Source organism: Herpailurus yagouaroundi, unplaced genomic scaffold (assembly GCF_014898765.1).
Source record: "Herpailurus yagouaroundi ecotype Mexico unplaced genomic scaffold, PumYag 28, whole genome shotgun sequence".
NCBI lineage: Eukaryota > Metazoa > Chordata > Mammalia > Carnivora > Felidae > Herpailurus > Herpailurus yagouaroundi.
This window is the reverse complement of record NW_024412376.1, coordinates 16,327,573-16,344,131: the sequence shown is the minus strand read 5'-3', so window position 1 is coordinate 16,344,131 and position 16,559 is coordinate 16,327,573. Positions and strand designations below refer to the sequence as shown.

General features: G+C 42.8%; 1 long non-coding RNA gene across 1 annotated transcript; it reads left to right on the top strand.

Annotated features, from left to right (window-relative positions):
* The first annotated feature begins 5,336 nt into the window (after positions 1-5,336).
* LOC121011438 (uncharacterized) lies at positions 5,337-12,692 on the top strand. The gene is made up of 4 exons (XR_005781676.1): positions 5,337-5,516; positions 5,706-5,937; positions 12,064-12,226; positions 12,508-12,692. It is a non-coding gene; the product is annotated as an uncharacterized LOC121011438 (long non-coding RNA).
* The last annotated feature ends 3,867 nt before the right edge of the window (positions 12,693-16,559 follow it).

Sequence of the window (16,559 nt, the reverse complement as noted above, 5' to 3'; positions counted from 1 at the left end):
ATACCTTCAAAGACAGATGGATCCAGTTGGGAGAAAACAAAAAACAAAACAAAAAAACCCACTTCATATATCCCTGCCACCTTCTTCCAGCTATTTTGTCTGTTTCTATCCTTCTTTTCATTGCTGTCAACTTCCCGAACACCCGGTCTTCTCCTTCTGTGACACATGAGCCACTCACCTTAATTACCTGTTTCATGTCTATATTCACGAGAGATCCCTAAACTCCATAAAGTTGGAGATTAGGTCATCTTGTTTCAGGCTGTGCCCTCAATGCCTAATACATTTTTGGGCACATAGTAAACATTCAAAAAATACTGCTTCTATTGGATTATTTCATTTTAATGAGTGCTTCCTTCGTTTTCTTACCACTTTTACTACTCCCGCCCCTCCATTCTCATGAAAATGTACACTCAAAAAATACATGGTTTATACTTTCTCAATAACTACTTACAAATCAATAAATGAGATAACATTTTCTCAACCCTCATTTTTTTTTTTTTTTTTTTTTGATCCTTAAGAATCAGATACTGATGAGGACACTTTCTCTGGGGAGCCTCCAGCATTCAGCCTCCCCCTCTCCTCAGGCTCCAGTCGCCGTGACTTTGTCTCCATCTCTTTGCTCTGAGCTTTACAAACTGACCCCAACACCTACACCCCAACTTCCTTGCCTGGAATGTTACATTGGCTCCAATATTTCCCAATTCACACTAAAAAAGCTTCTTGCTGTTTGTATTATTAATGCCTTATCCTGGCATTCAAAGCCCTTCATAATCTGTACCTTAATCTCTTGCCATACCTCCCAAATTATTTATAGTCTGCCTGATCTACTTACTGAGACCACAAGGGTCTTATATTTACCTTCCTAGGACCTTTGCATAATTGCCCTGCCTGGAATGCTACCCCCTCATTTCAGCCCATTCAAATATCTATCTTTTAATATTGAGTCCAAATGCTATTTCTTCATTAAGACCCAACAAAGAATTCCAAGTATATGGTGTCCATCTGAACATTATTTCAGAACGTTATTTATTTTATTTGGTTAGTTTTGATGCAGCTTCATAATACATTCTTGGTATTCAAAATGCAAGGGGATGGGGCGCCTGGGTGGCGCAGTCGGTTAAGCGTCCGACTTCAGCCAGGTCACGATCTCGCGGTCCGGGAGTTCGAGCCCCGCATCAGGCTCTGGGCTGATGGCTCAGAGCCTGGAGCCTGTTTCTGATTCTGTGTCTCCCTCTCTCTCTGCCCCTCCGCCGTTCATGCTCTGTCTCTCTCTGTCCCAAAAATAAATAAACGTTGAAAAAAAAATTAAAAAAAAAAAACAAAACAAAATGCAAGGGGTGCAAAAGTGTATATAAAGAAAAGTGTCTCTCTTCCCACCCCATCCTTCAACCAGTTAAGTTCCTCTTGGAAGCAACCAACATTATCAGCTTCTTGTGTATCCTTCTAGAGATATTTTATTAGAAGCAAATAAAATTTACTGACTTTTGATATGTTCAGCATTTTGTACCAAGCAAATATGTATCTACTTATCTCCTTTATAGTTATTTAACATTTTGAGTACTTACATATTATCTTCCCACTTATGGAGACTGTGTGCCTTCGCTTCCTTATAGAAATATCTGTCACACAAATATTCCTTGATTGATTGTGCCATTCTTTCTTTCAAGTTTGGGATAGACTATTCAATGGTAAGACTGACTCTCCACCACCTTCCTCCTCAATTAAGAAGGATAAAAAAAGTAAGCGGTAGGTTTTTTTTCAAACACTTCCTCCCCATCCACAGCCACTAAAGGAAAATTAAAGCATGACTAATCACATATGCAGATGTGCATTGTTTTACTGCAATAGTTTAATGTGTTCCAGATACGAGCACATATTACCATATTTCCTTTGGTTCTGATACATCTGCTGATACAAAGATTAACAGAATCACGGATTTGTAATGGACGATTCTGTTTCCTTTTAGAAATCTCCCATTTCTGCAGCATTCCAAATTCACTGAAGGCATGTTTGCGAAACTTTCGTTTCGTAACTGTGTTCGTCTCCACTTCACGTAGCACATATTAGACATGACATGAGAGCCCACCCACCTTGTTATTGCTTCCTGATACCCCCCAGCTTCTTCTTATTATTTTCAATGTGTATACCAAACTGTGAAACAAACCAAAAAAAAAACCCAAATATTTTTTTACATAAAGCTATAAAGTAATACTCAGGGGTCAAGCGCTGGAATCCATAACCCAGCACTATGCCTCCAATAGTAACCTGAACGCAGTACATAATCAAGTACATGTTTGTCATCAAAGGCTTTACAGGGTCAATAGAGAGCCAAAGGAGATAAGCTAGAATCCTTCAAAATCCAGTAAAGAGTCTTAACTATCACATTGGGTGGATCAAACTGGTGTCATAGGTGCCAGCTATTTCCCTGAGTTCACAGTATACAAAACAGAACTTTAATGTCCATGGCACACATGTCCCTTCAGTTGGGATATTTCTAACTAGCCTTGCATTGAAAATAATGCTCACAGTTTCAATATCAATTATAAAGGTCTAATTTTTCTTAGGAAATAGGCTCTTGAACCAATAACTAAAATTCTAGCGACTCCTGGGTGGCTCAGTGGGTTAAGCGTCCGACTCTTGATTCGGCTCAGGTCATAATCTCCTGGTTGGTGGGTTCAAGCCCCATGTCAACTGCAGGGAGCCTGCTTGGGATTGTCTCTCTCTCGCCCTCTCTCTCTGCCCCTCCCCTGCTCATACTCTCTGTGTCTCAAAATAAATAAATAAACTTTATAAAAAGTAAAACTCTAGTTTTAAAGAGTCAATCTAAATTATTTTATCTATCAGCACTAACACTTTAAAATATTTGATTTTTTTCTTCTGAGAACTCTATGGAAAATACTAGTATTTCGGGATTAAGAACTTTAGTAACTCATTAAATCACCAGAATTGTAATATACTTCTGGTTTTGGTTATTTTTCTTAATGGTATATTTCCTTCCCAACTAAACACACACATATAAAATTGTTATAAGCTTACTTTTATTCCTATGGGCCTTTCACCAAGAAGAGTCTCATAAGTATAAAGTTGTAAAGTATAAAGTATAACGTAGTAAGTTACAAAATATTCAAGACTGAGTGGGATTAAGTAGGATTCAATAATTCTGATTCATCACAAAGACCGATTTTATTTTGTATCCTCTATTTTGATAGATTTCATTTTGGGTTTTATTTCCGACCGTGGGTCTATATTATCGTCAGTGGCTTGAACATTTACCAGCTAAGGAATTAAGTAAAATTTAACGGGTAAGGCTACTGCTCAAGTGAGATGTTAAGATACTGTTAAGGCAGGTTGGAAGCACTTAGCTTTGATAGGCATGATATATAGCTGGGGAAGTAGGTGTACCCGAATAATTATGTTGTCTTTGAGAGAGTGGTCTATTTCTACGTAGACTAGCCAATGAGACTGAGGTGGTACTTGTCAAATTTACAGGAAGTAATTAAAGAAGCAGAGATTCTCTTTTTTTACTGGCTGTTTCTGGATTACATAGAGATTATGAAGAGAGACAAGAAAAATGACAGAGCAGCCTGAACAGCCCGTCAAACTCTCTACTAAGAAAATTGTTTTTCTCCATGAATAAACTTTCTAATTAACAAACACTTGTTGTTTTCAATTTATACTGTACTGGTTGCGCTTTTCCACGCAAAAATATTTGATTTCTATGTTGTAGCAAAAAACACAGGGATGTTTATTCCCCAGAGGACTTGTTCCCTGTTTCACCAGCATTTTGTAATCCTCTCCATCCCCAATTCCTTTGGTTGGTCGCCATCTGGCATTGTGCCTTTGATTTTATGAATAAGGTCCCCAATTGTTTCTGCAGCTGTTATCAGTACGGTCTGACCTGTTGCGAATGGGGATAACAGAGAAAAATATCTCCACGACTTTCACAGAATTTCATTCCCGTGGCTCTCTTCCCAGACCTTGATTTTCTAGTGTACATTCCTCAACACAGATGGTGACATTACCAGACCCTTGGTTCGAGGAAGACATAAAAGTGAACCCTTTTCCAGCAATCATTGTTTATAAACATAGTTATGAATCTATGTATGAATGTGGGACCTATTAATTCTATACATATTATGTACATACATGGGATTATTTTCATTCATGGTCACTGATAATGCTTCTTACACAATTTCTCCCTACCTCCAACTGGTTGTTTCTTACGTCAACAGTGATGTCAACATCTTCCATATTGGCCTCATGCAAAATAATGATTTTCAAACTGTACTCCCAAGAAGTGAAAGAGACAAGGATGCTGGGCTGCTCCTAGCTTCATTTTCAGGTAATAAGTCCACCACCATCCTATCACCCAAGGCATTTCTTTTTAAATTTATTTCACATATTAGACTTCCAAGTAAAAGTCCTTTTGGAGAAGGGGTTTCACTTGCTCATATGAAGGACAGCAATTCGCTCACTACTAAAGGTGGCTCCTGGCCAGTGGAACCAATAGACAGATAAGACATTATTGTAGTTGAAAGGCCCTTTATTAGCAACCTCCCCCAAAATATCTCTCCTTGTGACAAAGCCATCTAGAATCTCCACTTCTGGTTCCACCTTTTTCGAAGGCATTGGAAACATCAGCTTTAAAGGAACTATAATAGACTGGACAGGAGAACACAGTAAGCCATCCATTAGCACTTCGTATGAATAAGTTTGTCTATCAACCCTTGGGACCTAATGATGCCTGGAGAAAACCTGATAAGTTTTGGTGGGGGAGGGGGATAGAGAAATGTTTCCTAAGTTACCCCTTCAGGGCACTGTAAGTTACCCGGTGGTTGGCAAGTGGAGAGGATAACAAGAAAAGGAATGGGATCCTGAGTAACAGGACAGAGATAGGAAACCCAGGCTCTGAAAAGTTGAGATTTGTGAGTCAAGGGTGGGGGGGGGGGGGGGCCTGATGTCTAGTGAAGAGTGGAAGACAGCCCTCATCTGAACCTCCCCTGGGTCAGCAGAGCTCCTACCTCCAGATCACCAGAAATTTCCATTTTTTTTTAAATACACACTGACATTTTATGCCCCTATTTTTGCACTGAAAGATGTTGCTAAAGGCCCTTCTAGGGTACAAAGGTAAAATGTGATGCCACAAATTCGCTAATGATATTCTCCCTGCAGCAAGGTAGAGGCAGAGTATTTACTTAATTTCCACAACTTGTAACATGAAGGGAGAAGAAAAAAGCCTGTTAGGTCTCGTTTTTACATTACATTCAAGTGATAAGTAAAATTGAGCTATATCTATGACTCACTATGTGCAAATTAGTATTCCACATCTGCCCTGGCGGAAGATTCCCTTAAAGCATACCTCTGTACACACGGTAATTTTGTGCTTTGGCATTGACGGTGATCCTTGGCTAACTCCAAAGAAAGCCAAGTTCTCAGGCAGCCTAACTTTAGGAAGGAAGAAGACAAGACTGGATACTATAAAGACTGTGTAAAGTTTCAGTAAATGTCAACTTCAGGTGAGCGTGGGAGCTAACGGGGAGGTGGCAGAGAATACTAATGAAATGAAATAAGAGATCTACAGAAGAGTTTCTTACCAGTTGTCCCCCCATTTGTGTATGAAATTTGCAGATGCACACAGCAATATTGCAACCTAATCCCTTGGCAGCTGAAAAGGTACTTTCAGGGGGCATTTCCCTTTCCTGCAGGCTGTGACGCCTGAACACTCTCGCGGACCCATAGGAGAGTCACCCGGGATGCTCTCTGAGGCTGAAGAATAAATAGCCCTGCTGACCCCCGCAGTCTTCAGCCACCACCTCTGTGGGAAAGGACACCGCCCGGCGCGCCCCCCTGGGCTGGAGGTGCCAGGCCCGTGCGAGTGTTCGCGCTCCCACCATGTCTACCGGTCCAGGCACAAGCAACAGTTGTGCCTGCCAGCAGGTAAGAGCCTTTCTTTTGCAGGCTGCTGTCGGTCACTTTCAGAAAAAGCCACAGCGAAGTGCAAACACCTTTCCAAAGGTCTCAGCTACCTGGGATGCAGGCATCAACGCCTTGCTGATTTATCCATTCCTTTGATGATCAAATAAAGGGAAGCCCAGCTCCCCGCTGTTTGATGTGCGCCTCCATCCAGGCTTTTAGGGCTGTGCGAACCCGGGGGCGTCCTCGATGACTCACCCACTCCCCGCTTCCCAGTCCCCGCGAGTCTGTGAAGGTACAGTGATTCAGTGGTTGCCGGTGGCGGCGGGCTTTTCCTGCGCGTTCTGTTTCTTGTTCTCAAGATCTATTTACGCAAATTACTTCTTCCTTTCATTAACTAACCGGGCTTTATTTTCTTTTCTCTATACCAACCACGCACACATTCAGTGCCAGAGAACCAGTCAACGTTTTGTGTCCTTATTTATTTTTATTCCTGATGAGGCAGGTTCAAATCAAACAACAATGTCAGAGAAAATAATCAAACAGGTCACGGTGCGCTTTTTGCCTTTTTAAAAAAAATTATTATTATTATTATTATTCGAGTTTCTCTTTGCAGATCTTTTTAAATCCTCTTTGCATCAGGGGCAATTAAATGAGTATCCTTGCACGCAAGTCAGAGTACAAGCTGGCAAGGAGGCCGGCCAAACCCCTGGATCCCAAAAGCTTCCTTGTCCTGGTGTTAAAAGGGCAACTTTCCTTCCCACGGAAGGGGAGGCTTTCAGCCGAGAAAGAGAGAGGGACTAAAAGACCTTCCAGCAGAATCAGCCACTGTCTGCAGAAACCTGGCCAGCTCTGGCTGACCCTGAGAAGCTGCTAATTCTTCCCTAGGCAACACTTATGTCCCCTGAGGGGTGGAGGAGAGTGAGATCCCAGGTAGAGGGACAGTCCAAACAGGGATGCTGATGAAAACAGAAAATCCCCTCTGTCACCAGGGAACATGGCCTGCTTTTTGTTTTGAAGCTGGCCTCGTGTCACTGAAGATTCACGGGGCCAAGATTCCTTCGGGGACACTAAAAATATTGAATTGTTGACCTCATGGCTTGAATAATGACCAACGTTAGTCGACAGTGGCACGGAGTGCCCTTCTCCCCAATACCACACATGTGGAAGTGGGCCCTGTGAGGGGAAAGAAATGGAGGGTCTTGTCTGCTATTTAGTGCCTCTGGCGCATTGTAGAAGGACTAGGGAAAGGGAGGCAGTGTGATTTAAACTACACGTAATCAAGAAACCTCTTAGGTGACAACAAGAGAGGTTCCAACCAGGTGGCCGGGACTGTGCCCTATGCTTTTATTTAAAAGCACATTCTCTCAGTGTACAGCCCAAAGTGAGTTCTAAGGCACACCTAACCCTCCCTGCTAGAGTGAAAGCTCCAGGAAAGGTTTTTGTTCTTTGTGAACTGCTGCGTCCCCAATGCCCGGACCCGTGGGCATTCAGGAGCTAGTTGTCGACTGAATGATAGAACAATGGAAATCCTCCCCGCCTACAAACACGCACGCACGCGGCAGCCACCCCCCCCCACCAAGGATCAGACGGATTTGCAAATCATGACCAGTGAAAGCAAGAAGACCAGGCCACCCACGAAAATAAATTCGGCCTCGACAACACCTTCACCTACTCTTTTATTCATAAAGAGGAGCGAAGTCACACCTGGGGTGCGCAGGGCAGTGAGCGCTTCTAAGGATCCTTCCTTGGGTTCTTAGAAGAGATCCTGCGAACTGGGGGCGCCGAGGGAAGGCGCCGTAAACATTCGCTTTGTAAAAATTAAGTTCATAAACGCCACGCTGCAGAGCTTTCAAACTGCCGTCTACCTAAAAGAAATCTATTCATTCAAAATGCAGCTGATGCATGGGCTTTGGAAATCGCTCTCGCGAGAGGATTGTTGCTCTTGGCCCTTCCTCTGGAGACTCTCACCCGGCTCCCCTCCGCTGGGTGCCTACGGAAAGGAAAGGGAATGGCCCGTGGCGAACGTCCCCGTTGTCTGGGTCGCTCACAGACCAGACCAGACCAGACAGCTGCCTCTCCCACCGCAACACCGTAGGAGATGCCGGCGATTGGTGCCGGCGGCCCCCTGCACGGCCCCCGTCACAGTCATCACACCCCCTGCCCTGGCTACTGACGGGGGCCATGCGCAGCTGCCATAATGTGTATAAAAGAATCTCAGCCAGACGTTGGTTTCCTCTGCTCTTGGAATGCTTTTTGGCAGATCCTCCGCGTTTTCCAGGTCTCTGGGGAGTCTGAACGTACACTTTCTTTATTTCGGACGAGATTCCAAAGTGTTAACGGGATTGGGAACTTCCCACACTACCTGTCCGCCTCCCCTTTCAGCCGTCGGGGAGCAGGGGTGAGCGCCCTGGCAAACGCGCGCCTTCCTCCCCGCGCGCGGGCGAACCGCTTTCGGGACGAGCACGGTTCACACCGTCCCTAGGTTGTGTGCTGCCTGACACCGGAGCGGCTGATCTGGCCAAACTGAGCTGCTGCGGACGCCAGCTTTGGTGCGTCCCCAGGACGGACGCCGGGTCCGTGCGGGTGCGCTGAGGTCGCAGCGCGTCCCAGGCTCCCCGACTGCGGGGGTCGCTTTTTTTTTTTTTTTTTTTTTCAGAGCCCACAGAAGCATCCCCTCATTGGGGTCCGTCCCTGGCACCTGTGGGGAGAGGAGCGGGCGAAGCAGGGCCCGAGTTGATGGGGGGGGGGGGGGTGTTCGAGGGAGAGGAATTGGAAAATGGGTGAACGCGTCTGCTGACCTTGGGTTATTCCGCTTAAATGCTGATCGCCAGAGAGGTCGGGTAGTTTCGGTCCCGCAACTCATTTGCTCGGATCGATCCTGGCGCTAGTTACGGGTGTTAAAGTGGCACGCGGGTGGGGCAATTCATTAGGCCAGAAATGGATTAGTTGTTTATTATCTATAAACATTCCAACCGCAGCAACCAATCATAAACCCGCGGAAGGGCCTATAAAATCGTGCGGCGGCGAAGCCTCCGTGTGGGCAGTGAGGGTTCAGCAGTGGTGCCCGGTGATAGAGCATCCGTTACGGAAGGAGAGAGAAGGAAGAGGGTGAAAGTCAGCAATAAAGCCATTTGTCGGGAAATACTTTCCTAGACTGGGAACCGCGAGTTCTCCAAGTTTAAGGGCGTGGAGGGGGAGCTTGGGGTGCGTTGGCAACGGGTGGTGAGAGGCAGGAAGAAATAAGGAGTAGGGGAACAACAGTGGGTCGTTAGTGAGGTTGATACCAGCAATAAAAGCTATTGATTAAGTGGGGACAGCCATTTAGTCTTAGGTTCTTGGTGAAATGCTTAATCACCAACCATGAAAGCAGCCTAATAATCTTTTATGGAGGGAAAACAAGCTTAAAACTGGCCGCTCTCTAGCAGGAATTCACTTTTGAGGATGGGTGATATGCTTTTTAAATTCTCATTTGGGATAAAACCTTTTCTAATAGGAGTCCGTCTCAATTAAATACTGTTTTAAAATGTGACGTCTGGTGGTTGTCGTTGTTAAATTTCTTCAGGTACATCTTACAACAAGCCTTAAACTCTCGTTGCTTGTTTAATATTTTAATATGTTAGGAACGATGATCCAATAGTTATACTGGCTGCCAAATAACGAATTCAAGTATGTTGTTGTCAATTTCATTCAGAACCTATGGCTTTGAAATCAAGTTGTTGGTAAACATATTGCTTTGAAAACTTTTTAGGAGTAAGTTTTAGAAGATAGTGACATATAGACACACACCTCAAAGGTTTCCTGTTTCTCAAATTAAAAAAAAAAGTATTGAACTATAGCAATCCAAAAAGGGACATAAATCATAAGCAAAAAGCTTAAACATAATTTTAAAAAATACTTCTTATGTAACTATCTAAATAAAAAAATGGGGGGGGGGACGGGTTAACCCACATCTCAGAAGTTCCCTCTCATTAAAAAAAGGCCATTTATTAGATTTTTTATTTGGGGATATGTTGCTTTTAAATTGTTGCTCATCAAATGCTCAGATTTCTTTTCAGTTTCAGTATTGTGGATTTTTTTTTTCCTGGGGATTATCTTCTGGAAAATAAAAATAAAAACCCTTGGAGCTTTCCTGTGTTGAGCAGGGAACAAAAACAGGCTCCAAATCCATTTTTCCCCCCTCTGGCAACAGGCACCCCTTCCCCCAGCTTTTCTTATTCCATGCTGAGAGACATAACAAACAAACGATTACATGTTGAAAAACACATCTGAAAACAGAAAGGTCACGTTACTACCGAGTCCTGGGGAACATTAATCTGGTGTTTGGAAAACAGTTGACAGTTGAAGGCTGAGGTTTCTCTCTTTTCTACTTTTCTACTTGGACTGGGAGAGAGACAGAGACAGAGAAAGAGAATTTGAATGAGAAGAACAAGGGAGAGACCACTACTTTGTGGCCTCGTAAGAAATCAATGCTTTGGGGGCTACCAACAATCTAACCCAGATTTTTAAAAAATAAACAACAACAACAAAAAGGAAACTGGACAAAGAATCTGAAATGGCTCGTGTTCCCCTTTACTCAAAGCGTGGGGGGGGTGTGTATTTTCCTAAAATAATTAATGTGAATAGTGAGGAATAATCACGATAACGTCAAGCCCTGAACGCCTGAGGGTACAGTTTGCTGGACGAAAACCAGTCCCTTTTCTAATAGCTACAAGAAGGTGAAAGTTGATTGCCTGCCCACTTGCTCACTACAGCATTTCTCCAAGCCTGCGCCCACCCTCTTTGACCCTCATCTCTCCTAGTCCTCCCGCTTTGCAAGAATGCTTTCCCTCACAAAGATGGGTGCTGGCAATCCCTCGCCCAGAGGCCCAAGAGGCCAGGAGGCGAACTGGGTGTCTAGCACCCCGCTTATCTGAGATTGCCTGAGATTCCTCTTGTCTGATTGTGAGGTAGCACGAGAAAAGATCTGAAGTTCATTCCTGGGAGGATAAGTGGAGATATCACACTGAAAATTATCCTGATAATTTGCAATGACAGCAAATGGTGACTCGTTCTTTACAGGCAGCCTTAGATCCTGTCATCTCTAAAGGAATAAATTTGAGAGGCAGGAGGGTGGAGGGGGTCAGGCGGGGAAAGGCGGAATCAAGAAATCAGGCAGCAGTGTTACCACTGCTTGATGTGACCTTGAGAATGTCACTTTAATGTTGATGGGCTCAGGGTTTCCCATGCACAGAATGAGATATGGTGATGTGCTCTTGCATTCTCTGATTTTTGGACAATAATCAGGCCGTCTCGAGCAGACGCGATCTGTTGCTAGAGCCTTCTCGAAGCCCCGGCGCCTTTTGCGTGTCTGTACAAGGCACGTATTTGGGGTCAAGGTGACACGGCTGAAAAGATTTCTTTGGGGCAAATACTCCGGGTCCGGAAATTTCGCGCGGAGCCCCCCGGCAGTTAAGCTGCCTCCGGCCGGCGTGTCCAGGGCGTGCGGGATCGCTCTGCACCCTCCGTCCGGGCTGACAGTAATTTATGCGCTGGTGACACAAGTCGGCCGTAAACCTGGACGGTTAGGCTGTATTTGGGAGCTGCGGCAGAGTTAACGCAGGACTGCTCAGCCCAGGGGACGGATACCTGCACACCTTGCCGCAACCTCCGCACCCGACGCTCTGCAGCTCCACAGCGAGATGGCAGCTTTTCCTGCTAGCTTGGATTCAATTTCAAACCCCTCGGTTAATGGAAAAGTATATGCGTTCTTTGACCTGTCTGGCCCGCGGGCCTCCGGGAACTCTAAGCTGAGGCTGGCGGAGGTCCTGGGGGCCGCGCGCCAGCAGAGCCCGGGTGGGGGTCGGGGGGCAGCGGTCGAGAAGCCAGGGCGCGTGCAAATCCGAGACCCGCACCCGGTCGGTGGGAACAAAGCGCCCTAGAGTTCAATGTGAATCGCCTTGCTAGCGGGCGTGGGGGACGGGCCTTCTGCCTTGGGAAAGAATTATCCCTGATCATTTATTTTAAGACGTGAACTTCTCCACAACCCACCAGCGACTGCGGCCGTAGCCCCAGCGCCAGGCAAGCGGCCAAACTGCGCTCTCCACGAAGGAGCGAGACTGGTTCCATCCGGTTACAAATACACTTTTTTTTTTTTTTTTTTTTTTAAAGCAATCAGATCCCAGAGCGCCTCTCTCGCCTTTCACGGTTCTCAGCAGGGTGCCTCACCCGAGCAGGCGGCGTCCGAGTAAACGCCTCCTCCAGGCAGTCCTCGGGTAACAGGCCAGGGAGAAAACTGTGACCAGGACCGTGAAAGCTGACTTGACCTTTTCAGGTTCGTTCCCGTTTGTTTCCTAGCCCAGCAGTTCAAACATTTATTTTTAAACTGTCTGCAAACAAAACACAAAACTTAGAAAGATTGCAAAGAATTAAACTGAAGTCGGGCACCAGTGTTTTGGATTTTCCCTTGAGGCAGAGTTGGGGGGAGGGTACTACCCCCTTTGCAGTTTCTATTTCTTCCCACTTTGTGATCTACTTGGTGCCAGGAAGCTACGCGGACATGGTCTTGAAACGGCATGGGACGCAACACGTGTCTCGCGTTCCTTTTATTGTTAGGTCCCCGAACACCATCTCGACCCCCACGGCCCCGCCTCGTTGAAAAGCGGCCTGTGTCTGGGCATCAGGCCCTGCAGTAGGAAGACCTTATATGAAGGATGCCTTAAGTGTTCCTCGTTGGTAAGATCCCGGAATCTTGGAGGCATTTAGCCTTGTTCTCTACTTGCCTCTTGTTTTTATCACACCGTTCCCGCCCATTCCCCCTCCCTCCTTGTCCCCCCCCCGCCCCCCCTCCCCACACACCTGTAAGTGTAGCCAGTGGCCCGGGGAGGTAGTTGCCCAAGACTACGAATTCCCTCGCCCTCCCCTCGCAACACACTCAGAATCTCCTAAGGCCACGCGACATGCCTAGTTCTGGTGGCAGTCTGTTAAGATACTAAGATCTATCAGTGCTTCTGCTCAACAAAGCCTGAAAGGAGACAACCCTCTCCTATTCATAAATATTACTCCAATTGTGTCAAAGACTTGGAGTGATCTTTTAATTCCGTTTGGAATCTCCCGTGGCACACTTGAGATTCAGAAACAGGTCGGGGGTGCTTTGTGCTAGCCACGTGCCAGAGCACCCTTAAAGCGAAAAGAAGAAGGAACTAAAAGTTTTTAGAAAGACACACGTAACATTTAAGATAACCATATAGAAAATGTTCACCTAATTTTTAAGAGTTATATGATAGCTATAATGAAAAAATTACATTGCCAATTTAATAAAATGTATTTTAGTCGTTTGCACAGATTTCCTACATTGATGACGTTTTCTTGTAAAACTTTGCAGAAAAAAGTATTGCTTCCCTATCAAATCATAACACTATGGCAGCAGATAGTATATTTGACTTTTAAAAATACACAGTTATTTCATTTATTTATTTATTTTTTAATATCACTTCTTGTCAAATTGGCTAAGGTACAGTGTGCAAAGTGCATACACAGTTATTTTAAAATGAAATGTTTTAACTGCTGGCACAGACATAAAACACTAAAAGCATGGTTATATTTTAGAAATTATCATAATGCATTCCCCTCGATGAAATCAGAATTTATCCCATTTAAGCCAAGAAAGAGCAACTAACTCTTTGGGTTAAATAATCTTTTCTTCTTAATTCCTAGACATGGGTTGGCAAGCAATACATGAATATTTGCAAGAAATCATTAAAAATCAATATGAAAATGCTGTATAATCTTCCTTGTAAAACATAACTTAAATAAATTTTATATCTGACCATATGAAACACCCACCTATACATTTTACACTTTTATGAAATACAGTTTACTTGTGCCGTATTTATTTTGTAGCAGAATGGAAGCGTTGTTGTTTAGTTAAACAAATATTGTAATCACCTATGTTGATTTATTTTTATCTTTTAAAAGGCTCCCTCTCAAAAGAGGGATGGTTTGTTTAAGCAGAAAATGTTATCAAAGTATAAAATCTAAAGTAATTAATTATTTGAAAGCACTTTGAAAACTTTAGAGATTATATTTCTTGGACTTTCTCTTCTGTCTCTCTTCCATAATTTACAAGTGTGAATATTTGGGTGACCTTCATGGTCTTTCCCCACATAAACTGTGCATATTAGGCATGAAAATTAATTTTGAAACTCCTATTTATTTAAAAAATGTTACATATCATTACTGCAAGGTGAGTAAACTAAATGTAGAATTTCTCTTTCGTCACCATGGTGAAGCAAATATAAATAATGCTATATTGTTGATGTTCAAAGGTAAAACCTCTCGGCCTGTGAAAATCACCTACCTACCTCCTTTTGATGTTTCAAAAAATGTACATTGAATTATTTGGACAGGCTCTCTATATCATCTGTGTCCTCATTAGCTTTATTCATAAATATCGAAATTATGGAGATAGCTTTATTTCAACTAAATAAGCTCTAAGAGAGCTTATGAGCACAATCATAAAAGGAAAAGACATCTTTACTACATATTCACACCCTAAACTTTCTATCCTCAATGTAGCAGAAATAATCCTTTTATTCTATTAAAATGGTCACTAACCTTATAATGATAAAAGAATGTTTTCATTTTTTACCTGAAGGAGTCTTGTCAACGTAACAGGAACTGAAATTGTGTGTGTGTCCCATGTTGTCTATTACAGGACAGGGCTCTGTACTGTTTTGCCTTTGTGAAGGCTGGAGTAACAACGTATGACTATTGCCTCCTGGGACCTGTATGAAAATAAAAGATAGGTTGCTGGTTCAAATAAATGCTATAGACCTTGACCTGGGGATATAGCTGAGAAAGGCAAGTAATTCCACATACACTAAAAAATAATTAAAATGGTATTCTAAACTTGTTTTTCTTGTGTATGTTATTTTACATGTGCATGTGAATGTTAGTTACACTCAGTTACACAGAGAGGTAAGAAACAATTGTCCCTATAAAATGTTACTTAAACCCCCTTTTGTCCCCCTAGAAGGGCAAAAATACCTTAGAAAGCAATTGCATTACAACTTCCATTTTCAAAGTGTTTGAATCTTGCATATTTTAATTCGTAACATAGCTTTATCATTCTAAAAAAAAAAAGGTAGGCTTCTTCAAAGATGTCATTCTAAATGTATTGGCAAGTTATGTATGTAAGGTTGTATTTCCTATTGACTGGGTCAAAATGAAGTCATTGCTTTGGACTTAATATTTATTTGGATTTGTGTGCATGTTGTTTAAAACTATGAACCCTGTAGAGAGTTTCAATTCTATGCAACATAAATGAATTTTATATAAGGAATATAGAGTTGCAGCTAAAAAATGATTTATATCTCAACAATACATTATTGTGTTAGGCTATTGTCAAAGATCAGCTTGATTTGAAAACAAATGATTAAGTTCTTTTAATGAACTGCTAGCATACTGCTATATGTTATATGTATATATATTTTGCTGATTTTAGAATGGAATATAATCCTCTGGAGAAAGAAATTTGAGGTAGATTACCTAATGAATTTTTTCTGGCTCAAATTTTAAGATGCTGAAACACAGGCATATGCTTTGCTTTTTAAAACATCTCCAAAAAAAAAGTCTCAAAATCAAAAAGACGTTAGAGGAATATTCTATTTAAAAATTATGATCATTACTGTATTTTTTAAAAGCACCAATCTTTACGCCAGGAGAAATATGTTTAAGAGTCACTAACACTTTAGGCCCAGTGGAGTAGAAACATGGAATGCTATTCTGAAAAAAAAAAAAGCATATACACACATACATATATATATACATATATATATATATATATACACACATATACATATTCATATGTATGCATATATACTTTTTTAAAAAAGAGAGCTGAAAGGGCTTCATAATTTGGGGCAACAGAAAAAGGGAATAGTGAGCATCACAGCCCAAAGCAAGAAGAAAACCAGTCGTGGTTTTAAGACAAAGGCAAAAGGGCATTTTCCAGGGTAGATTTAGTTTTATTTGGAGCAGTTGGGGTGGAAGAGTAGATACATCTCTAACCTGACAATATAGAATCCACCATTTACTTGTGAAATAATTTGGAACTTCCAATTTAGTTAGGAAACTCATGTTACCAATATCATACTGTAACTATATTTTAAATTACATTCTCCATAAGAATAGTCTTTAAATGGAGTTACCTCCGATTATTTTGTGATCATCTACTGAGTACCAGGCACTGTTCTAGGAGCACCAATGAACAAAACAAACAAAATCATTGCCCTAGGTAGTTGGGCAATTCTTTCCGGTGAGTATGGAAATCCATAGTTGGGGGTGGGGGTGGGGGCGGGAGCGGCGGGTGGGGGGTGGGAGTGGGGAGGAATCCTGTAGTTTTCACGTTGTCCACTAGGTGGCAAAATGTGCAAAACTGACCACAAGGAGGAGCAAACTTTGGTGCAAAGGATAGAGTATTTCTATGAAAATTTCCACCATATTTTGCTTGAAACGTCTCTTTTTCAGCATTACAAATAATAGCTAATTGTCAAAAAACATTCTGTGTTCAGTTTACAAAGCATTCCTTACTAGGGGCTCATCATTTCAAGGAAAGAATACAGCGAGCTGCATTCTAGAGAAGTCTGTCTGCAAGATCCCCTAGC